This window comes from Triticum aestivum, chromosome 7D (assembly GCF_018294505.1).
Source record: "Triticum aestivum cultivar Chinese Spring chromosome 7D, IWGSC CS RefSeq v2.1, whole genome shotgun sequence".
Taxonomy (NCBI): domain Eukaryota; kingdom Viridiplantae; phylum Streptophyta; class Magnoliopsida; order Poales; family Poaceae; genus Triticum; species Triticum aestivum.
The window spans coordinates 399,635,203-399,659,570 of record NC_057814.1 but is presented as its reverse complement, the minus strand read 5'-3'; positions in this window follow the sequence as shown (position 1 = coordinate 399,659,570).

Below are 24,368 nucleotides of genomic sequence, written 5' to 3'. Positions count from 1 at the left end.
ATGGCCGGCTCCCTAGAGTCGGCCACCCCGTGGTTATCCTGGGGGAGGTTGCTGAGGCTAGGTTGCCTTCCGTGAGTCGGCTTCAGAGGTAGCCGGCCAGGGAAGGCAGCCCAATGCTTGGAATGCTTGAAGGCCCAAAGGCCTGATAATTTTTTGGAAGAGGCAGGGCAGTTGGTTAGGCTACCCGTAGCCATTTACTCCGACACTCTACATTTTGTTCAATTGCACCATGTTCATTAGAGGTCATCTTGATGCCCAAATCTCTGGTGCAAGAGTGCTAGTTGCTGTTATCTGCTAGTTCTTAGCAGAACTTGGAGATTTGTTATTTTTGTATCATTTAATCTGTGCATCTTATGGGCATGAGCTCTACATGTGTTTTGTTGCATGCCATGCCATCTTTCCAGTGGTGTATGCCACGTATTTTTTTGATCTCTGTGATGACTAGCACAAGCATGCAAACTAGGCTCCGTAATGTTTCTGATTTCAGGGACTTAGTGATTTCTCCAAGTCTTTGTCTGCTACTATTTTGTTGCCATGTAAACTTGATGCTACAAAGAGATCCATGCATATTTTGGAGATGTTCAGTAAAGATGTTTTGTAGATATTGTTGTAATTGATCCATTCCTGCACTTTTTTGCAATTTTGGAGTGCCATAGCATGACTCAATCTTGCTCTACTTTTGCTATAAAATATTTCTGGCAGATTGTTTACGTGTTATTCAATTTTGCCAAGCTTGTTGTAGTTGTTCCATACATGATATGTATTTGTTCTTACCATGGATAGCTTCAAAAACATTCCATCTTGCTGTAGGTATGCTTGTTTTGTCATGCATTGCTTTGTGGTGAGTGCATCAATCTCAGCAAGATGCCCTCATAATATTGTTTCTGCCATGCTCTGTTTTCTGCTAAGTCTGAAACCTGATAACGAAACTTGCTATGTTTACATGGTTGCCATCATATGTTCTGATCCTTTTTGGCTTATGGTCAGTAAGGGACTTCTGTCATATGCATTTAGTAGAATACTGCCATGCCTTGTTTTGCCCTGTTAAGTTCCTGTAGCATGTTGTTTTTGTGCTCTGAACATTGCTACCTGATGCTGTTTTCTGCCATGTCCAGTAATTTCACCAAGTCTGTGAACCTGTTATCTTTTGCACTTTTGCCATGCTTGTTTGAGCTTGTTATGTTGTGATCTAGCCATAGCTCAGTGTTCATCTTTTATCAAGAATCTCCTATAGATTACTTTCATATGCTTTGTTGCTATGTTGGTGTGCTGTAGTATTGTTACTTGTTGCATTTTAAGTGCTATCATGCTGTTAATCGCAGATCCGTGTCATTCTTGTTTTGCTTGCCATTTGCAAACTGTGCATCCGTTTCCGGTGATCTTTATATCGATTTCGTCCGAAATCATCTCATCTTTCTAGTGGCATGCTTGGTTTGCCAAGTTACTGCCTTGTTCATCATTTTCCTTCCGGAGCAAGCATATGCATCGCATATCATCTCTCGCATATCATACATGTTTTGCATCATGTTGCTTGTGCATTTCTCGTGATTGATTGTGGTTCCGTTGCTTGTGTTCTTGTCTTGGGTAGAGCTGGGAGACGAGTTCGTGAACGAGGAACCTGTTGAGTACGCTTACGAGGATCAAGCTTTCGACAACTCTGAGAACCATGCAGGCAAGATGACCACCCCTCGAAATCACTTCTATCTTTGCTTTGCTAGTTGTTCGTTCTATTGCCATGCTGCGCTACCTACCACTTGCTATATCATGCCTCCCATATTGCCATGTCAGCCTCTAACCATCCTTTCCTAGCAAACCGTTGTTTGGCTAAGTTACCGCTTTTGCTCAGCCCTTCTTATAGCGTTGCTAGTTGCAGGTGAAGTTGAAGTTTGTTCCATGTCGGAACATGGATATGTTGGGATATCACAATGTCTCTTATTTAATTAATGCATCTATATATTTGGTAAAGGGTGGAAGGCTCGGCCTTATGCCTGGTGTTTTGTTCCACTCTTGCCGCCCTAGTTTCTGTCTTACCGGTATTATGTTCCTTGAGTTTGCGTTCCTTACGCGGTTGGGTGATCTATGGGACCCCCTTGAGAGTTCGCCTTGAATAAAACTCCTCCAGCAAGGCCCAACCTTGGTTTTACCATTTGCGACCTAAGCCTTTTTCCCCCGGGTTTTCGCGAGCCCGAGGGTCATCTTTATTTTAACACCCCCCCCCCCGGGCCAGTGCTCCTTCGAGTGTTGGTCCGAACCGAGCAGCCTGCGGGGCCACCTCGGGGAAACTCGAGGTCTAGTTTTACTCGTAGCTTGACTTATCCGGTGTGCCCTGAGAACGAGATATGTGCAGCTCCTATCGGGATTTGTCGGCGCATCGGGCGGCTTTGCTGGTCTTGTTTTACCATTGTCGAAATGTCTTGTAAACAGGGATTCCGAGACTGATCGAGTCTTTCCGGGAGAAGGTTTATCCTTCGTTGACTGTGAGAGCTTATGATGGGCTAAGTTGGGACACCCCTGCAGGATATTATCTTTCGAAAGCCGTGCCCGCGGTTATGAGGCAGATGGGAATTTTTTAATGCCCGGTTGTAGAGAACTTGTCACTTGACTTAATTAAAATACATCAACCATGTGTGTAGCCGTGATGGTCTCTTCTCGGCGGAGTCCGGGAAGTGAACACGGTTTGAGTTATGAATGACGTAAGTAGGAGTTCAGGATCACTTCTTGGTCATTGCTAGATGACGACCGTTCTGTTGCTTCTCTTCTCGCTCTCTTTTGCGTATGTTAGCCACCATATATGCTTATTGCCGCTGCAGCTCCACCTCATTACACCATCCTTTCCTATAAGCTTAAATAGTCTTGATCTCGCGGGTGTGAGATTGTTGAGTCCTCGTGACTCATAGATTCTACCAAAACAGATGCAGGTGCCGACGATGCCAGTGCAGATGATGGGATCGACCTCAAGTGGGAGTTCGATGAGGAACGTGGTCGTTACTATGTGTATTTTCCTGATGATCAGTAGTGGAGCCCAGTTGGGACGATTGGGGATCTAGCATTTGGGGTTATCTTATTTTCATTTGGATCTTGACCGTAGTCGGTCTATGTGTGTATTTTGGATGATGTATGAATTATATTTATGTATTGTGTGAAGTGGCGATTGTAAGCCAACTCTTTATCCCATTCTTGTTCATTACATGGGATTGTGTGAAGATGACCCTTCTTGCGACAAAACCACAATGCGGTTATGCCTCTAAGTCGTGCCTCGACACGTGGGAGATATAGCCGCATCGTGGGCGTTACAGCCATTTTGCCAGCTTCACGCCTGCTCGCTTGACACATCGCAGGATGGGTGTCATCTGTGGGTTTTTCCTGCAAGGAGAGGTTGCCATGTGGTGAATGGCTGCCAACTGCGGCTTGACACCGCACTAATCGACGACGTGGGTTGTGGTGGAGTGGTTGGTGAGGTCGTCTGGCCTCCGTGCATCCCTGCAGGCCCTGCCGGGATATCTTGGACGTCTGCTTATGGGGGTGGCCTCGCCCCTTGCCGAGCTCGCCTGCCCGGCAAAGGAGGCCTTTCTCTTGATGGTATCTTGCCTCTCTGTCTTGATGTTGGTCCTTCAAATCTTTTGGTCCCTTGTACTCTGATTTGGGCTGGTGCTTCAATCTTGTTCCGGTGCCTGTGTACAGTCTGGGCAACAGACCCAGGGTTTCTTGCACCGACAGATTTCGAGGTGCATTAAATCACCGGATGCAAGCAGTATTAAGAGAAAACTCACCAATGCATGTAGAAGTTCATGGAAATTTAGTGGTCATGCATGCATTCGTTGTAATTAATGCATTGGTAAACATAACTTTTTGAGAAAAATGAGCGTACTAATTAAGTACTTGTGCAAACTACGAATTAATTCCACCACTCACCGTCTACCTTGGTTAGAGAGATTTTGAAATTGAGCCGGGAAGGAGGGAGTAGTAACATAGCCTAGGGTAGCTTGCTGCACCACGGACTCCAAGGAAATTGCTGTAGTACTACTCCTATCTACCATTGTACTACTCCTACTACTAAAAGACATATATTTCAAACAATATGATAATCTCTCTAACCAGGGTAGGGACGAGGAGTATATATAATGGAGGGAGTAGCAAAATTTTCTTCTCGCCCTGCGAGCCACCGCGCGCTTGGGCGAGGGAGCGAGCGTAGTAAGCAAGCTTCTCCTCGTCCTGTGACTCTCCGAGCCACCGCGCCCGTGGTGGGGGAGAGGGCATACTAGGCAAGCTTCTCCTCATTCTGCGAGTTGACGGGACACATCAAAAGTAATACAGTGCAGAGCATCTCCAGTGTATAGAGCCTTGCCTCTAAGGTAGGCCCCCGCATGGTTTGCCTTTTATCAAATGAAAAAACCACAATGTATAGAGACTCTAACCAGCCTCTATGGTGGGCCCTAGCAGAAATTTAGAAAGTATTGATTAGCACCAGATTTGTCCAATCAGTACTATTTCTCTTGTACTCCTACTTTCTTATGCTTCCTAAGGCTGACAAGTGGGACCAGATGGATTGTTACATTGTTAGAGGCAGCCTCTAAGGTTAGACGCGATGCTAGCCAATTTTTTTCTTAGAGGCAGTTCATGCAATGTATAGAGGCCTGCCTCTAAGAGGAGAGAGAGGGCTTAGAGGAAACAAAAAGCATACATTGTGGATGCCCTAAGTTCCTACTTTCCGTTCTATATGACTCAATTTGAACTCCACAATGTATCCATAATAGATGTTGAGTGGTGGAATAAATTTGTTACTTCCATAGTTCGCAAAAGTACTGAGCATGTGAGATGGTGAACGGAGGGAGTATGATACCATTAGTACTACAGTTCTTTTGGAAGGGTTGTAGTAGTCCCTCCCATTCACATGTTCACATTTCAAGCTTCAATAAAAACGTTGCACGCAAGGATTAAGAGAAACCTCAGTAATGCATGTACTCCCTCAATCCATGTAGGGTCTAAAATGTGTTTTGGAGGCTAACTTTGACCACATGTTAGAGCAATAATATGACATCCAACTTGCACAAATCTTACCATCAAATTTGTACGTGGTCATTATACTGCTAACACATGCATGCGTTGCAATTAGTACGTAGATACAGTAGTAAACACTCACTATCTAGTAGTACTAGTAGTACTCTACACCACTATGAGGCCATCCAACTGTGTCCCGGCGGAAGACCGCGGACACTGATTATTCGTTCATATTTAAATTTGTTTTCACACAGCAAAATATCCATGAAAACAACACATGGCAAAATTTCATGGCGAACGAGGGATTTGAATGTGCTGGGAGGGGTGGGGCTGGGAGGGGCTGTTTGGATCTTGTCCGGGGTAGCCAAAATATTGGCGACCCTTTTGTCCACCCGTGCCTTTGCCACCAATGAACGAGGAAGAGCTCAGGTGCTCACGCATCCTCCACCGCACGCGTTGGAGATGAGCTTGCATGAGCTGTGCTTTTTTTGTCCCACCACGCCGCCCGAGCCGGCCGCAGACCCACCGACGGCCTGCAAAATACGCCATCCAACCGTAGTCGCACACATTCTGACAGCAACTTAACCAACCAGACGAAATTAATGAAACACGGTGACATTTCATATAAACAATGACGGAATTCATATAAATGGATTTTCATATAAACATGACAGATTTCATTACATTCAAATCTACTAAGCAGTGTTACTCCTGAACAGCACAGGTATAATAATACCTAGCCGAAATGGTCGCCCGCGGATCCATTTGTCTTCCTCATGTCCGATAGCACGATCACCGGACTGCCGGGAGCCCCGGAGGTATATGCTTCAGCGCAAAGGGCGGCTCGCTTCCCCACCGCTCAACTAACGTCGTTGGCTGATGCCCAAGATGGAGTCTGAAGGGGTCTTCTCCGCTTCCGTGGAGCCCATGCAGGGTCGACGAAGTTCCTCGCAACAGAAGGATCCGGCAAGACACCTACTGTGTACGCCGGCATCACCTCGGCGGTGGCCTTCATGGGACCCAAGCAGCGGCGGCCTCCCGTGTTCTACTTCTCCTCGATGATGGCGGCGGACGCAGAGGCGCTGGCCATCGACTCGTCGCTCTCCACACACCCAGCTTCTGTCTCTGCTTGCATGGCGCGGCCGCGGGCATGGGAGTCTCGGCCACAGAAATGGGAGACGTGGTCGCAGACATGAGAGGTGCGGTACGAGGCGGCGGCGTGGACGGCAGTGACGACGCCCGTGCTCCCCACCATGTCGGCGTGGAGCAGCTCGCCGTTCCTCGTCGAGCTGGCCTAGAGCGGCGAGTTGCTGAACCACGTGTCGGCTTGGGGCGGCAACTGGCTCTGTCGGGCAAGGGGAGGGAGGTGGATCATCGAGCTGCATAGCTCGTATCCGGCGGGCTCGGTGGGCCACCCAGCCGGCTTGGATGCCGGATAACTACTCTTCGTAAGCCACTGTAAGAGTAGAGAAAATGTTGAAGGAGAAGATAGGGGAGCGGCGGAGGTGTGCGATTCTTGGCCGACGTCTGGCCTCATTTAAATAGGAGATTAAATAGATGGCGGACGGGAGGAACTCGGCTGGTGTTGCATTTAATGCCGGCCCAGTCATGAACGGGCGTGTGTCCGGAGTGGGTTTCTCGGCTTCCACACAGGTTTCATGGAGGCGTTTGAATGCGGCAAGGAGGCGTGTTCAGCCGGGCGTGTAGCGAGCGGCGCCCTCGACTCTGACGTACGACACCGCGCCGTTCTTCCACTGATGTGTGGGCTCGTTGGGTACTTGGCCTGCATGTTAGTGACCCAACGCAGGTACCGCACGGCAGAGGAGCTTTTGGTGGGCCAGGGCGGTGAGAAGTGGGCATTTCATAAACCGATGATTGTTCATTGAGTGTGATGTCATCTAATTCATGTAGGTTGATAAGCCTACTATATAATGTAAGAGAATTTTAAAATTTTCATATATACGTTGATACCCCGTTCGATACATTGTGATTCATAAAGACCGCTGCAAACATCAATGTTCTGCTTATCACAGATAAGATTGATTAATACCCGTAACAATCCATGTCCTTAACAAAGGGTGCATGCACGTAGGTTGAGCATGTGTCTTGCGTCGTGTGTTGTGTGCATGCAGGCGTGCAAGTGTTGCGTGTGTGCATGTGTACGTTTCAGTGTTGCATGCATGTGTGCGTGCGTGTGTTTGTGAGTGCATGTGTACGTGTCAGTATTGCACGCCTGCATGCGTGCGTGTGTTCTTGCGAGTGTTGCGTGCGTGCATGTGTACGTGTGAGTATTGCATGCATGCATGCATGCGGGTGTTGCGGGCGTGTTTGTGTGCACGTGTGATGTGTTTGTATTCACCACAGTGGCTCATGCGTGCGTGCAATTAAAACAGCCGGCTCAGCATATCATCACAAGGCAATCCTTGTCCGCTGTGGTTAGGGGGCGCGGGCTGCCAACCAGAGGTCTCAAGACTTCGAATCCCCACCGACCACTAATTTATTACCATTTATGTCTTTCATATACGCGCTGACGGGTGGGCCCTACGGTAATGTGCGCTGGTGAATGTGGACCGTTTGAATGGTCAATAGATCGTGTCATCAACAAATTAATGAGTTGTATGGTGAGCCAATGACCGTATGATCACCATAAAATGTATTTTATTAACACAATACAGACTCAAACTACCATTTCTTTCTTTCATATACGCGCTGACAGGTGGGCCCCACGGTTATGCGCTGATGGTGCAACACTAGTTGTGCCACGTGGAATGTTTGACTAGTCAATTGATCGTGTCATCAACAAATTACGGAGTTGTACGGGTGAGCCAGTGACCATATAATCACGACATGTATTTTTTTAACATAGTACAGATGCAAGCGCTCATATATACGTACAAACACTCACCGCTATAAGCGCACACACGCACACCCTACCCCTATGACCACCTTCGAGAGAGTGAGCCAGCATATGATCTTGAGATTTTACAAAGTCACCATAGGTGCCTCGTAGTCGAGGGGAACGTCTCCTCCCACTAAACGCACATCGCTGGAAAATACTGAAATTAATCCAGGATAAATGCGAGCACCAGGACTTTAACCCTGGTGAGCTGGGAAAACCACTGTCCTCCTAACCATCCAACCACAGGTTGGTTAGCACCACAAAATGTATATGGTGACCGTGATGAGCTTATTCTGAAGTCCAGTGACCATATCGTGCTTTCGCTTCAAATACAATGACCGTAAGTGTCGTCAACAAAATACGGAGCATGCATCAAATACAATGTCCGTCAGTGTCATAAAAAATATGGAGATGTATCGTGAGCTAGATACCGTGTGATCACCACCAGAATGTATACGGTGACCGTAATGAGCACATTCTGAAGTCCAGTGACCGTATAGTGCTTTAGCTTGAAATATAGTGACCATCATGCGTGAATGTGTCAGGGAAATGCATACTTTCAAAGGGCTGAGAGATAGTTTGTGTGCGTACGTGAAAGTGGTGTAGAGAGAGGGGGTGTCCGGTGGAGACAAGGAGAGATAAGCCCTTTGTTTATCTTTCCCGTGACTAATATTTTAGGAGAAAATATAAACATTCAAAACGCAAAACAAATATTATTGGATGCACCATGCAATTAACTTTCATGTATAACTTTGTACTATTGTATATGCTTATTTTCTTAGTGGCCGATTGTGTGTGGGGTGTGGTGGGCACATCATTTCTAGTTGTGGTGGGTCAACATGAGGACTCATGGGTTGGTTCCATCCTGCGCCACATAGGTTGGACCGAGACGCATTATACGAAGACCCATGTGGAGGACTCGACATACAAGACGAAGCTACCAGAGTCGTGGAGGACTCTATCCCCACTGATGATAAGCGGACTATATATGATTTGTAACCCTAGGCCCCGAGTATGTCATATAAGCCCGGGGGCTAGTTCGTCGATAGTATACACACGCACAATGCCTGGTATTCATGTGTACTTTGTACACACCCCTATCACAAATATACAGTACCAGGAGTAGGCTTTTTCCTCAACTGCAAGGGCCCGAACTTGGGTAAAACTTTGCCTCGTATTACCATTCAGCCTAACAGTCTGGGATATCCTACCGAATGATCTGATGGAATCATATCTGCCAACTACTAAGAGAGAAGTGTGTAGGGGGCAATGTGTGCGAGAGAGATGCCTAAAGATAATGTGCGTGTGGGAGACACGTAGGCACATATATGTGCCTATAGAGGGCTTGTAGAGACCGTGCGAATGTATATATGCATGTGAGAGAAATAGTGTTTTCCAACTGAGATTAGTGAAAATAGTGGTACATAGGAGTAAGAAGAGAGAGGGATATATATAGAGTGTGTGCGTGAGACACCCCGGGAGATTGTGAGCATGTGTGAGAGAGAAATGTCGATGTATATAAACTGTGTGCACTTATGCATCAGATAGAGAGATATATAGCGCGTGTGAGAATGGGCTGAGGCATAGTGCATCTACGTGTAAAAGGCGGTTCTACACATTAAATTAAAATATAAATGGCATTATTATTTTTGGATGATATCATGAATTTTGCAATTTGCGTATGAACGAACATCGGTCTATCAGACACCCATACTCTATTGAATTCTAGCATGTGCATGGGTTTATTTCATATTATCGATCCATAGAGTGAGAGTGGTCTGAGATCCAGATAATGCATTTCTTTTGCAATTCATATATAAACATTAATTAGTGCACTCCATGTTGTTAGTGTCAAGCACTTTATACATTTGTCACTTTCATGGATACATTCCAAATTGCTAGCTACGAAATAGAATACATGTTGAATTCAACATAAAGGGGGTTTCGAAGATTCGAATTCATAGGAAGTGCATTCATCTATTTGAATCCGAGATAATGGCATTTGTAAATCAGATATAAAAGGGGGCATCAATCATTGTTGTGCGTTTGAACATGCCATATATTCATACACATGTCTAACTATTTTTTTGAAAACCAAGGAGATTATATCTAGAACCATGCATGAACTGAGGTAAGTTGCATATTTTTTAATATATATACTCGTGTATAATGCATATTCAAATGTACCCCCTCCATTCCATAATAATTGTAGTTTTAGGATTTTCAAGAGTCAAGATTTGTGAAGTTTGACAAATCCTGAAAGTTCAATTCAAGAGAACTGAAAACGTTAATGCTTGTGCTCCCAAATATTGAACAAAGCGCCAAATAAGCCTCTGGTCACCCAAAATCGCGCGAGACTAATGTTTGGTGGTAGGGAATTATTGTCCTGACTCTGACCCGTGTAGCCTATCGGCCCGATGCCCAAAGGTCTAAACCGGGGTAGGTTTGTAACTTCACCAAGACGCCAGTCTCAACCGCCTCTGAGAAGCATTCATATGCTGTGGGTGCCTAAACACCCATGCGCTCGGCCGAAATCTATCCCACCCACCATATGGGACAGCTGAGATTACTGTCCTACCCCCAACCCGCAATATGTCCGAAATTTTAGATGGGGGTAAAGTATGTAACTTTCCCCAAATTTCAAACAAGCGTGTCCCAAACTGAAACATTGTTCCCCCTTAGTCCCCCCTCCCTCTGTTTCCCCATTCATACTCCATGGGCGCCAAAACGCTCTCTCCACCAGCCGCGAAACCCTAGCCTCCTCCGTCCTCCACCCCATCGCGCCTAATCCACCGCCCCCTCCTCCATCACGCCGGAGCCGGTACCCCGACGTCGTCGTCCAACGCAACCGCAACACCCTCAAGGACTTAGCAGCTGAAGCCGAGGCAAAGCTGCCTCCACGACACCGATGCCGACGTGTGCCGTACCAGAACCACTTCAACCACGTCGTCCTGCGCCTCACCGCTGCCGCTCCACTGTCGCAACCGTCCACCGCACCGGAGTTGTTCCCGCTACGCCATCATTCGCCGCCTCGGATCTGGTTGCCCTCCGCCAATAGACGGCCACCACACCACACTCAACAATTTGGCCATGGGTTCATCCAAGGCTCCACCGTCCTCCACAACTTCTCGTTTCTAGCAAACCACAAGAAGATCGTTGGAAAAACAGAAGGAGGACACAGCACTGCCAGCAGAAAGAGGTACTCCTCTTCCCTTATTCGTGCAAATCTTACGTCTCTGCCCACACCATATTCATCCCACGAAAGAAACTAGTTGAGCACTTCTTACCGCACCTTCTTTGTGATACTAAATGCACAAGGTTTCCTCCCATTTACTATTTCACCTTAGCTAGAGGTCAGTAACCCTCTTGGATTTCAACTCAGGGTCAGTTGATTCGCAATTAAAAGAAGCAGCGCCTGCTTACGCGCGCGAAGCACCTAGTCCACCTGTTTGTCGGGAAGCGGCGCGTCGGTGTCTATCATAGGGGTGTGGGGCGCAGGAGCTGCTTGCACCCGATCTGGAGGTCGGCGGGGCTTGAAGGGATGGGCAGGGGCAGTGCCAAGCACGGCGGTACGGTGAGGTCAAAGGGAGGGTGGAGGCAGGGGATTGGGCCAGTGGTCACTGGTGTTTCGAGGAAGTTCATCAACACTGACTGGCTGGAGGTAGATGAAGGCGATGTGCCCATTCTTTGTACATCGGACGGTGCAGAAAAATGGACTGACCTATTTGTTTCAATCGACTGTTATTTTCATAGGACCACACCTTGTGGTGTGCTCGAGTAGCATCTGCATTTCCCAGCCATCCCTATGCTCATATTTCAAAATCCTAGAATCTAGTAATTTCGTGTGCCATGGATGTTGTAGAGCTATCATATGTCTCCCGTCATTTATTTCTCACCGACCTGCTATCTGCTACTTTTACACTATACTACTTGTGCACACACTTCACCCATACTCACACTATAGTTTTTTTATGCATGGGTATTTCAGACTCTGGCGCAGTGTTGATGAATACACAAAAGAAAACATAGAAGTCGCTCTGGTGTAATTCGAAGATAAGCACTAAGCGTTTCAGCGCTCTAAAGGGTGTAGTGTCAGCAGATGGAGACAGTAAACATAGCTCTGTAGTTGATGATCTCAATTGCCACACACAACCATCCTAGGTGCTTGCTTTAACTTCGCGCTGTCAAATGTGGTTGCATGTTGCATATCGTGTCTAGCTTGTATTGCTTCCAATTTGGTTAAATTGCATCTGCTTACTTTACACATTATACCTTTGATAATGACATGCCTTCCTATTTTTGATACATACTACGTATGTCTATTAACCATGCTCATACATCAAACTAATGCTCTTTTGTATCCCTCATCAATCACTTATGATGAGACAGTCACCCTAGTGGGTTACTGTGAGACGCGCTACTCGTTTAAAGAGTGCAGTGTCATCCTCCCCACATGATTCTCAAGAAACAACAAGGCTAAATGAAGATAGTCAACGTAGCTCTCTAGTTGATGACCGCAATTTCCCTACACCACCATCGCAGGTGCTTGCTCTTACTTGGCAATGTGATATGTGGTTGCATGTTGCATATGGTGTCTACCTTGTAATGCTTCTAATTAGGGTAAATTGCATCTGCTTAGTTAACACATTATACATGTGAATATGACATGCCTTCCTGTTTTTGGTACATATTACGTCTTTCTATTAACCATGTTCTTACATCAAACTACTTTTCTTGTGTATCCCTCATTAATCACTTCTAACGGGACACCTTCAAATTGATAGTGTAATATTGGTTGCATCTTGCATATCATTTCAAACATGTATTGCCTCTAATTTGTTAAAGTGCCACTTATAATGAGACACTTCTAACTTGGTAGAATGATTTTGGTTGGATCTTTCATATGGTGTCTAGCTTGCATTGCTTCCAATTTGTTGAAATGCCTTTTGCTTAGTGTTTTTCGTACATATTCCATCCTCCTACAATGTGGCTGCCTTACATAAAAGTTGTGTTCGTCAGTATCATGCATCAACGAATTTGGAAGAGCGAATTTTATTCCTTTTTCTTGTGTGTTTACTTGACAAGGCAAAATCTAAAAGGCCGAACGCATGGAATGATGGTGGTCCTCTGGAGCAACCGAAACAGATGATCTCTACAGATTCTCCTGCTACTCCTACTGCAGTGCAAGTTCCAAATCTCATCCCCCCTACTCCACAACCCCAGGTGCTTGCTCTAAGATGGCAGTGTGATATTGGGTTGCATGTTGCATATGGTGCCTAGCTTGTATTGCTCCTAATTTGTTAAATTGCATCTCCTTAGCTTACACATTATACATGTGAATATGACACGCCTTCCTGTTTTTGTACATACTACATCTGCCTATCACACCATGTTCTTACATCAAACTACTGTTCTTGTGTATCATGCATCTATCACTTATGATGAGACAGTCATGCTCGTGGGTTAGTATGAGACGAACTACTCTTATAAAGAGTGCAGTTTCATCCTCCCCACATGATTCTCAAGAAATAGCAAGTCTAAATGAAGATATTGAACATAGCTCTGTACTTGAAGACCGCATTTCCCCTACACCACCATCGCAGGTGCTTGCTCTAACTTCGCAGTGTGATATGTGGTTGCATGTTGCATACGGTGTCTAGCTTGTAATGCTTCTAATTAGGGTAAATTGCATCTGCTTAGTTTACACATTATACCAGTGAATATGACATGCCTTCCTATTTTTGGTACATAATATATCTATCTATTAACCATGTTCTTACATGAAACTACCTCTCTTCTGTATCCTGCTTCAGTCACTTACGATGAGACACCTTTATCCGTTTCATATTGCATATTATTTGTAGCTTGTTGCCATGTATTGCTTCTAATTTGATCAAATACATTTATGAGGCCACCCTTTTAATTTGGCAAAGTGATATTGGTTTCATCTTTCATATGGTTTCTAGTTTGCATTGCTTCTAACTAGTTCAAACACCTTGTGCTTAGTTTACACTTTACACATCATACATGTCAATATATCATGCCGTCCTGTTTTTCATACATATTCCATCCTCCTATCATGCGGCTGCCTTACATGAAAGTAGTGTTCATCAGTATCATGCATCAATGAGTTTTGAAGAGCAAATTGTATTCCTTTTTCTTGTGGGTTTGACTTGACAAGGCAAAATCACAAATGAGGAAGGAAAAGAGTAAGGAAGGCGATGATGGTGGTCCTCTGCGGCAACGTAAATGGAGCATCCGTAGGATTCTCCTCATACTGCTAGTGCATTACAAGTTCCAAGTCTCCGCTCCCCAACGCCACCATCCTAGGTGCTTGCTCTAACTTGGCATTGTGATATCTGGTTGCCTGTTGCATATGGTGTCTAGCTTGTATTGCTTCTAATTAGTGTAAACTGCATTTGCTTAGCTTACACATGATACATGTGAATATGACATGCCTTCCTGTTTTTGGTACATACTACATCTGTCTATCACACCATGTTCTTACATGAAACTACTCTTCTTGTGTATCCTGCATCAGTCACTTATGATGGGACACCTTTAAGTTGGCAGTGTGATATTGGTTTGCGTCTTGAATATGATTTCTAGCATGTAGTGCTTCTAATTTGATGAATGCCACCTATGACGAGACAGTTTTAACTAGGCAGAGTGATATTGATTGCACCTTCCATATGGTGTCTAGCTTGTAGTGCTTCTAATTTGTTGAAGTGCTTTCTGCTTAGTTACCACATCATATGTGTGAATATGTCAAGTCGTCCAGTTTTTCATACATATTCCATCCTCGTATCATGACTTTGCCTTTCATCAGAGTAGTGTTCGTCAGTATCATGCATGAATGAGTTCTGAAGAGCGAATTTTATTCCTTTTTCTTGTCGGTTTGACCTCACAATGCAAAATCAATAAAGCGGAAGGAAATTGGTAAGGCATTGGATGATGTTGGTCCTTCCGAGCAACTGAAACGGAGGGTCTCTACAGATTCTACTCCGCCATCCTCCCAACAAGATTCGCAAGACAATGCAAGGCTATACAGTCAATGTAGTTGTGTAGATGATGAGCACATCTCCCCTACTCCACCATCACAGGTGTTTGCTCTAACTTGGCACTATTATATGTGGTTGCATGTTGCGTATGATGTCTAGCTTGTATTGCTTCTAACTTTGTTGAATTGCATCTCCTTATTTTACACATCATGCCTATGAATATGACATGTGTTCCTGTTTCTAGAACATACTATATCTGATCACACCATGTTCTTACATCAGACTACTGTTCTTGCATATCCCGCATCAGTCGCTTATGATGAGGCACCTTTAAGTCACCACTATGATATTGGTTGCATCTTGCATATGATTTCTAGCATGTACTGCTTCTAATTTTTTGAAACGCCAGACAGTTTGAACTTGGCAGAGTGATATTGGTTGCACCTTCATATGGTGTCTAGCTTGCAGTGCTTCTGTTGAAATGCCTTCTGCTTAGTTACCACATCATAGGTGTGAATATGTCATGCCGTCCTGTTTTTCGTACATATTCCATCCTCGTATCATGTGTTTGCCTTTCATTTGAGTAGTGTTCGTCAGTATCATGCATGAATGAGTTCTGAAGAGAGAATTTTATTCCTTTTTCTTATCGGTTTGACTTCACAATGCAAAATCAATACAACTGAAGGAAGTTAGTAAGGCAGTGGATGATGGTGGTCCTTCGGAGCAACTCAAACGGAGGGTCTCTACAGATTCTACGCCACCATCCTCCCAATAAGATTCGCAAGACAACACAAGGCTGGACAGTCAACGTAGCTGTGTAGATGATGAGCACATCTCCCCTACTCCACCATCACAGGTGCTTGATCTATCTTGGGACTGTTTTATGTGGTTGCGTGTTCCGTATGATGTCTAGTTTGTATTGCTTCTAATTTTGTTGAATTGCATCTGCGTAGCTTACAACTTATACCTGCAACAATCACTTACCCATAAGACACATTTAAGTTGGGAGTGTGATGTAGGTTGCATCTTGCATTGTCTTCTAGCTTGTACTGCTTCTAATTTCTTGAAATGGCACTTACGACGAGACACTTTTTACCTGATAGAGTGATATTGGTTGCATGTTCATATGGTGCCTAGCTTTCATTTCTTCTAATTTTGTTGAAATGCCTTCCGCTTACTGTTTTTTCATACATATTACATCCTCCTATCATACATGTGAATATGCAATGCTATCTTTTTTTGTATATATTCCATCCTCCTATCATGCGCTTGCCTTACATCAAAGTAGTGTTCGTCTGTATCATGCATCAACCAGTTATGCAGAGTTAATTTTATTCATCTTCTTGTGGTTTTGACTTCACAAGGCAATATCAGAAAATAGGAAGGAAAAGAGTAAGTTAGGGGATGTTGGTAGTCCTACGGACCGACGTAAACAGAGACTCTCTAGATTTGCCACTGCTACTGCTAATGCAGTTGAAGTCCCAAGTCTACATGATGAGTTCATCTCCCGTACTCCACCATCGCAGGTGATTGCTCTAAGTTGACAGTGTGATAATTGGTTTCATGTTTCATATGTTGTCTAGCCTGTATTTCTTCTATTTTGATTAAATTGCACCTGCTGAGTTTATACGTTATACATGTGCATATGACATGCCTTTCTGTGTCTAGAATACACTTCATCTATCTATCATACCATGTTCTTACATCAAAGTACTATTGTTGTGTATCCCGCATCAGTCACTCATGATTGGACGCTTTTAACATGGTAGTTTGATAGTGGTTGCATCTTAGCATTGATTTCTAGGTTGTATTGCTTCTATTTTTTTGAAATGCCACTTATGACAAGACACTTTTAACTTGGCAGAGTGATATTGGTTGCATCTTTCATATGGTGTCTAGCTTGCATTACTTCTATTTTCTTGAAAATCCGTCTACTTAGTTTACACATCGTAGCTGTGAATATGTCATGTTGTCCTGTTTTTCTTACATATTCCATCCTCATACGGTTGTCTTACATCAAAGTATTGCTTGTTTGTATCATGCATCAATGAGTTCTGAAGAGCGATTTTATTATTTTGTGCTGTGGGTACGGCTTGACATGGCAAAGTCAAAAAAGAGCAAGGAAAAGAATATAGTAGGGAATGGTGTTACTCGCCGGGTGCAACGGAAAAGGATCTGCACTCGAGATTCTGCTGGTACTTATAGTGCAGTAGAAGGTCCAAGTCCACTGGCTAAATCTACAAACACAGTATCGCCTGTTCCACCAGCTGCAGCATCCGCTTCAACTGTGCCAGCATCTCAACGAGTTACTCGTTCGTTTGCTCCGCAACTGGCCAGTTCCCAAGTTGCCTTCACACCTAACACTACTTCCGAAGCATTGCTGACACAACAGGACTTGGCAAGATCAGATGAACCTCATGAGCATCAACACCAAGACGGTACCTGACCGAGTCAAGTTGCAGTTGCATGCTCCTTTATATGTACTCTCAAAGTTTGATGTGCACTAACACTTTCCATGTTCGTTGTTGAACTAGCACCACGGCGTAAGCGGAAACAGACATCAGGGACAATGCTTGACAGATTAACAAAATCTAAAGGAGGAAGAATGGAGATCCATTTTGAGGCAGGTTTAAAAAGGCCACGTGATGCTACAGAGTCAGCCAAGTTAGTATCAGAGGTAGTCGTTGTCGTTATGTGTCATGCACATATCCTCCTAACATGGATCCAGTACAGGAATGGGAAAGATGATACCTAGTTTAACACCTTCCTTGACCATTTATCCGTAAGTAATGTTATTCATCGCAATTTCTAATATTGTCTTGCTCTGTCCCATACTCTCTAGCTTCCTCCTAATAAGACTCACATTCTTTTTTCAACAGATGAGGTTCAAGTTGGATCCAAAAGATGATGCAACTAAACAAGCATGCATTCATGTTTTTCAGTCTGCTCTATGATAGTATCAGTATCACCTTAGAAAAACTCACTTTGAAGGCAAGGCTAACAATGAAATTGCCCAAACATCTCCAGTGGAATATATTACAGATGAAGACTGGACAGCCCTTGTTAAACACTGGTTTGATCCAAAGTATCAGGTAGGGTGTATGTATTTGATCAGATCACATATTGAACTTGCATTTACATATGTGCCTTACAAGTGTATCTTCTTCTAGGCTAACTATTTGAAGAACAAGACCAACCGTTCTAAAGTGAAATTCCAACAGACAACGGGATCTCGTAGCTATATTGCACAATGCGAGGCTCTTGTAAATAGCTGCTAGTTCCTTCTTTTTTTCTGTGTCATATTATCGTATCTATATTGACTTGTTCAAAGTACAGAGGAAAGCCCGTGCGGACCAAAAAGAACCTGAACCGAATGCAGTGCAAATCTTCAAGGATTGCCACACAAGCAAGATGAAGGGCATGAGCACAGCAGTTCAAGCCGATGTTGTAAGTCCTTACTCCTCCTGCCTTTGAACTGCTTGTTACTGTGACGTGTTCATTTAACTGCTTGGTTTGCAGCCAATGTCAGTTACTCCGTTCACTTTTATACACAGTTGTCTTAACGTATCATTTCACCTTACACGGTTTAAAAGAGATGAAGGATATTCTTTTGGTCTTGATCTGTAATCTAGTTGTGATGTTTACGTGTCCACACAATGATACAATAGCCTGTTTGTTTTATATCTGTTTTCCCATGATATGAATGATGTCATACTATGTTCATCCTACTTTAAACCATGTCTCTTTATCCTTAGATGTCAATGAATGTGAGGAAATAGACAATACAGTAGGCATATGCTACATGGACATATGTTCCGAAAGTGATTTTATTATGTAGTTGGCACTACAATACATGCTAATGTATTACAGTAGTTCACCAAAATAAGTTATGTATAAACGTAAAACCTACATTGTTTGTTTTTGCCTCATTAGTAACTTATCTGGTACACTAATCTACAAGTTCAAACTTTCAGCAAGCTATGGAAGAAATGATTGAATAGCCACAACCACCTGAAGGTGACGAGGCTACCACAGGCACAATGTCACCTCTTGTTGTAGTGCGTCAGTATCTCTCCACTAACAGTGCAAAAAGCACCTTCCTTCGTAATTCTGGGTTGGTTGTCAAGGTAACCTCATCCAAATCGCCTACTGAACAAAATCTTTCGGCTAGACAGAGTGATATATTTGTGCTCCAGACACAAGTCCAATCCCTAATGGACGTCGTTTCGGAAACAAGAATAGTGGTTGAAAAATGTCATCAAGATATGAATGATTTTGAAACCATACTACCAGACATTTACTTCAGTGTTCAGGAGCAATGGCGGAGAAAAGGGGAAGATCATGCTGCTCCATCAGATTCTACAGCCTGAAACATTAGCACTCAGGTCAAATGATTTGTGCTTCTATACATCTGATGGTGCTTTTATCTGCAAGGATTGTAAACTTTATGCCAACAGGCCTTTTGTTGCATGGCTGGAATTTATGATGTTGTGATACAACATTTATTGTCCTGCCAAAGGCTGTAGAAACTATGACGCTATTTTGTATAGTGTAGGTAATGTATTCGGCCGAAAGCTTCGTAGGAGCCAAACGTGCCAACATTAGTTGGGCCCATTCAAATTGGGCTAAAAACAATTATTGGCCGTAATTTGCATGTAGCCCACTAAAAATATCTGGGCCTAAATCAGCATAAGCTTTCATATTTTTGGTAGGCCTATGCCCACAGTGGGCCTTTAACAGGCCGAAACATAATTTGGGCCCTCAGTAACAATAGGCCGTTAACATGTGTAAATATCTCGAGCCCATAAATAACATGGGCCTTTAATAGGCCAAAAGTGAGATTGGGCTCTGATTGTGCCAAATTACCCACCAGTCATTAGCAGGCCGAAATGTATCTCAGCTCGTGGTGGCCCATTACAATGCGGATCATTCACAGGCCGAAATTCAGATGGGCCGTAAATGCGTCGACCTACTACACGGGCCTTTAATAGGTCGGAAGTTCGGTCGGGCTTGATTAGTATCAGTTTTATATGGGCTGTTAATAGGCTCGATGTGACGTTGGGCCACATATGGCCCATGGATTTCGTCCGACGTTAACAGGCCAAAAATCACAACAGGCTGGAAGTGGCCCAAATCTACAGTGGGCCTCTAATAGGCCGATTTTCAGACATGGCTGAATATGACACAAATTCTTCACGATCATTTATGGGCCAAAAGTTTCAATGGCCAATAAATGGTCCCAAATGAAGCAGGACCTTTAATAGGCCAGAAACACACCGAGCCGTAATTCGGCCCAAATACTTAGCGGACTGTTAACGGGCCAGAAGTGACCATGGGCCATGATGATGAGAAGTTTAGAGCAGTCCATTAACGGGCCGATTTGACACTAGGCGTACGGGCCTTAACCGCGAATGGGTCATCTGCAAGTAGGCCGTTAATGGGCCAGCCCACTAATTTTGACTGGGCCAGCCTTTTTTAACCTAAATGAGCCGCTGTTGGGCCTTGCCACGTGCCGATGTATCATAGGCGCCTCCTATCCATTGGGCAGTTGACATCTGTCCTTTCGCGGTGCTAACACGTGGTTGCTATAGCCAATGATAATTTTACACATGGAAAATCCTCATTGGTCCCAGCTGTTAACGGGTTATCGGATTCAAACCGGAACCTGATAGCTTAACAGCGACCCGTTACGGTGGATGCCATGTGTCGGTTACCCTTGACGAAAGCACTTCTATGACGCGTGATTTAGCGTCATGCAAGTGGACACTTTCGTGATGATAATTTTGGTAATGTCATGGAACACTTCTACGACAGCACATGTATGACTATCTTGATTCTGTCATAAAATTTTCATGGATGTCAATGCATGACAGAAAATGTGACCTACTGTGACAAACACGTATCATCACAGAAGTGTATTTTTTTGTAGTGTTGCATCAGATTGGATGTTTGCAACAACTGCTAGTTTCAAATTGTAGTTGTAAAAACATGTTCCTTATTCAGACCATCCACATTAATCAGAACAGATCCATTTATTTTCTTTAGCCCTATATGTATGCATGTGTTCTAGATCTCTAATCCGGTGGTGTGGTGAAGCTGCCCATGCATACGTCATATAATTTCCTACTTTGTCTTAACCGATTTTGCCAATGATACGGACAATGCCATATTATGTTAATGCTATTTTAAATTATATCTCTGAATTTGCCAATATAAAATGGGATGGAATTGTCACCACACTGACCATCGTTACTTATATATTTGTGAAACCTGTTATCTGTCTCCTCGTTTCTCTTTCAGAGTCATATCTCTTATGCTAGGCAGAACTTTAGGGAAGATAGTGGGCCAAACCATCTTGAAGAGAGCGAGATGACCCCAAGGTAAGCTATTCACCAGCAGTTGTGAGACAACCTCGATGAAGTTGCTACCTCAATCAGTTCGACTTCTTCAGTCTCAACTTAAAGCGGAAAGACTTGGTCCAGCTCATGTCCGACTTGAAGTCAATTCTCTAACGAAGATCTCAGAGGACAGCTGTGCATGCTTTGTTGCTATGCAACTAGAGTTTGAGGATATATTGTTGAGACAACTGAGGTCTCATCAGCTTGTTCTGCTGCTTGTGGTGCACCTCTCGGTCGGGGCTAATGTTTTTTTGAACTGTTTCAAAGTGATGTCAATTTTGTATATTCTTTTGCCAGTGCATAAGGAGACCTTTCATGCCCAGTGTATGTAATCCGCGGTCTGGTTGCGCTTTATTATAAGTGGTGGCGAGCTTTGATGCCCAGTGGATGCAATATGTCGTAATTTATTTATTGTATAGTCTAGGTTTATTCTTAGTCAGTATGCTGTAATTTAGGTCGAAAGCTTCAACGGAGCTCAACATTGTTGGTCTGTCACGCCAGCCCGTAACTCGCAATATATGGGCCGAAACATGGGCCTGTAATCATCTTGGGCCATTAGCAGGCCTAAACGTAAAGTAGTTTTGCGCCTTTAACAGGCCGAGTAAAAATCGGGCATGTTGGACCAGAAAATACCAAGGCCTTTTAACAAGCTGAAAACTAGACTGGGCTAGAGTTGAGCCGAAAAATTCACGGGCCAACACAGGTCGAAACATACGTAGGCCCATGTTTGGCCCAATAACATACGAGCCGTTAACAGGCCAAAATTTATCTCGGGCCTTGTTTGGCCCAATAAAATTATGGGTTGTAAGCATGCCGGATTCAACACGGGCCGTAATTAGGCCCAATTGTGTCACGGGCCATTAACAAGCCAATAGGCACGTTGGTATGAAATTTATCCATGAAGACTACGGGCCGTTAAGAGGCCAAAAGTCACTTCGGACAAGAAATAGCCCAATTGCAACACGGGTCATTAAATGCCCAAAAGTAAAGCCGGGCCGACAACGACCCAGATGCACCAAGGGCCGCCAACAGGCTGAAACGATTACCGGGTCGAACTGTTAAACGAGCCTTTAACAGGCCGAAATACAAACCCGGCTTACAATGCGCCCAAAAGCATAGTGGCATGTTAACGACCTGATCTGATATGGGTCGTAATTTAGCCCAAAACACGACAGGTTGTGAACGGGCCAGATTTGATACAGGTGATAATTTGACCTAAAAATGAGAGTCTGTTCATGGGCCGGCCCACTAGTGTTTGACAAAATCTTGTGGGGCTTTGGCTGGGCCGGCCTTTTTACCTTAAATGGGCCACTGTTGGGTCGTGTCACGTGTCGATGTATCATAGGCGCGTTCCATCCATTGTATGGATGACATCTATCCCAACGCTGAGCTGACACGTGGATTCTCTGTCGAATGAGAAATTTACACATGGAAAATCGCCATTGGTCCGGGCTGTTAGCGAGTTATCGAATCCAAAACCGGGCCCAATAGCTTAATGGCGACCCGTTATGGTGGATGCCACGTGTCGGTTATCCTTGACGAAAACACTTCCATGACGCGGCATTCATCGTCATGGAAGCGGATTCTACCTCTTGAGCATGCGTTAGTTTTCCCTTGAAGAGGAAAGGGTGATGCAGCAAAGTAGCGTAAGTAATTCCCTCAGTTTTTGAGAACCAAGGTATCAATCCAGTAGGAGGCTACACGCAAGTCGCCTAGTACCTGCACAAACAATCAAGAACCTTGCAACCAACGTGATAAACGGGTTGTCAATCCCTTCACGGCCACTTGCAAAAGTGAGATCTGATAGAGATAATAAGATAAATATTTTTGGTATTTTTGTTGTATAGATTGGAAAGTAAAGATTGCAAAATAAACAGCAACAGAAATAGCTAGTTGATAGGAAAATAATATGATGGAAAATAGACCCGGGGGCCATAGGTTTCACTAGTGGCTTCTCTCAAGATAGCATAATTTACGGTGGGTGAACAAATAACTGTCGAGCAATTGATAGAAAAGCGCATAGTTATGAGAATATCTAGGCATGATCATGTATATAGGCATCACGTCCGTGACAAGTAGACCGAAACGATTCTGCATCTACTACTATTACTCCACACATCGACCGCTATCCAGCATGCATCTAGAGTATTAAGTTCATAAGAACAGAGTAACGCATTAGGCAAGATGACATGATGTAGAGGGATAAACTCAAGCAATATGATATAAACCCCATCTTTTTATCCTCGATGGCAACAATACAATACGTGCCTTGCTGCCCCTGCTATCACTGGGAAAGGACACCGCAAGATTGAACCCAAAGCTAAGCACTTCTCCCATTGCAAGAAAGATCAATCTAGTAGGCCAAACCAAACTAATAATTCGAAGAGACTTGCAAAGATATTAAATCATGCATATAAGAATTCAGAGAAGAATCAAATATTGTTCATAGATAATCTTGATCATAAACCCACAATTCATCGGATCTCGACAAACACACCGCAAAAAGAATTACATCGAATAGATCTCCAAGAGAATCGAGGAGAACTTTGTATTGAGATCCAAAGAAAGAGAATAAGCCATCTAACTAATAACTATGGACCCAAAGGTCTGTGGTAAACTACTCACACATCATCGGAGAGGCTATGGTGTTGATGTAGAAGCCCTCCGTGATCAATTCCCCCTCCGTCGGAGCGCCGAAAAAGGCCCCAAGATGGGATCTCACGGGTACAGAAGTTGCAGCGGTGGAAATAGGGTTTCGTGGTGCTGTCGGATGTTTTCAGGGTATATGAGTATATATAGGCGAAAGAAGTAGGTTGGTGGAGCCACGAGGGGCCCACGAGGGTGGGGGCGCGCCTCCCTACCTCGTGGTTGCCTTGTTGCTTCCTTGACGTCCACTCCAAGTCTCCTGGATTGCGTTTGTTCCAAAAATAACTCTCCCGAAGGTTTCATTCCGTTTGGATTCCGTTTGATATTCCTTTTCTGCGAAACACTGAAATAGGCAAAAAAAACAGCAATTTGCACTTGGCCTTTGGTTAGTAGGTTAGTTCCAAAAATAATATAAAAGTGCATAAT